This window comes from Propithecus coquereli, unplaced genomic scaffold (genome assembly GCF_000956105.1).
Source record: "Propithecus coquereli isolate 6110/MARCELLA unplaced genomic scaffold, Pcoq_1.0 Scaffold29, whole genome shotgun sequence".
NCBI classification, from domain to species: Eukaryota; Metazoa; Chordata; class Mammalia; order Primates; family Indriidae; genus Propithecus; species Propithecus coquereli.
Window position 1 is genome coordinate 6,363,050 of NW_012148507.1, and position 1,630 is coordinate 6,364,679.

The window sequence follows — 1,630 nt, forward strand, 5'->3', positions numbered from 1 at the left end:
GCTAGTGATTTATAATTAAATTAATTGATTGACACATGATTGTTATTTGCAATAGCCTACGGACTCCATGGGGTAGAGACCAGCAGGGTTTTGTTTACCACTTTAGCCTTGGCATGAGCACAGCGCCTGTCTCATAGGAGCTCGGTAAATATATGTGGCTACCCAGCTGATTTTACGAGAATAAAGGAAGTGAGCTATGCAGAACACTTAGTCAATCCCCCTGATTTTCGGCAAAGCTGTGTCTAAATTGGTTCCTATAAAAACTAAATGATTTCCTTTAATCCACCTCTGTGAGTCAAGGTCAAAAATGAGTTAATAAATACCTAGTAAGAACATAACAGGATTCTAGATACACGAGGGACACAGAAGACATAGACGACATGGTTGTCTGAAGAGCTCGTTATCTATATCCACAAGATTCCCACCACTTTCTAGCACAAATGCTGTCGTCATCTGTTACACGTGACAGCACTCAAGAACAGAGAAGTGTCACAGGCCAGTGTGACACTGATTCTGAAGGCAGGACTCTTCCAGGCAGGAACTGGTACAGAATTAGCAGTGTGTTCCTACAGATTGGAAGTTCTAACCCAATATATGTCCCGTTGCTCTCTTCCAAATTTTCTTGATGATGAGGCTGCAGGACACAACTGTGAGTTTGTACCATCATCCCCTGTTTAATTATGTTAATCTAGCTACTAATAAATGTAATAAATGTTATCACCACTATCATTATGCCAATATTTTATAAAACTTTAACCTTCGCTAGGGTCTTCACTTTCTCTCCGCATCTGATCTAGCCCCCAGATTTGTCTAGCCTGTATGGGAGTCTCTCTTCCCTAAACATCTGCTATGTCCACAGTGCCACCCTCCTGATCCAGAACTTACTATGACTCCCTATGAGCTACCACAATATCCAAAGCCCTCTGCCTGGCTTTCACAGGTCATAAAGTGGCCCCACTGCCTAACTTAGTTTGTTTGTTTTGTTCACTGATTTGTTTGTTTTACTTTCTATTTTTTTTTAATTTCAGAATATTATGGGGGTATAAACATTTTGGTTACATATAATGCCTTTATATCGTCCAAGCCAAGGATTCAACCAAGCTGGAATTGATAAATGAATTCAGTAAAGTATCAGGATACAAAATCAGTGCAGACAAATCAGTGGCATTCATATATGCCAATAACAGTCAAGCCAAAAATCAAATCAAAGACACAACACCTTTCACAATAGCGTCAAAGAAAATTATATATTTAGCTAAGGAGGTGAGAGACTTATATAGGGAGAACTATGAAACACTGAGAAAAGAAACCGTAGAGGATGTAAACAGATGGAAAACCCTACCATGCTCATGGATTGGCACAATCAATATTGTTAAAATGTCCATACTACCTAAAGTGATCTACAGAATCAATGCAATCCCTATCAAAATACCATCATCATTTTTCCCAGATCTAGAAAAAATACTTTTACACTTCATGTGGAACTGGAAAAGACCTTGCATAGCCAAAGCAATCTTAAGCAAAAAGAACAAATTAGGAGGCATTACTCTACCAGACTTCAAGCTTTACTACAAGAATTCTAGAAGAAAATGTTAGAAAAACTCTTAGACACATTGGCCTAGGCAAAGAA

General features: G+C 38.7%; 1 protein-coding gene across 12 annotated transcripts in view; it reads right to left on the reverse strand.

Annotated features, from left to right (window-relative positions):
* NRG1 (neuregulin 1) overlaps positions 1 to 1,630 on the reverse strand; it is a 1,425,061-nt gene that overhangs the window by 34,933 nt on the left and 1,388,498 nt on the right. The window lies entirely within an intron of this gene.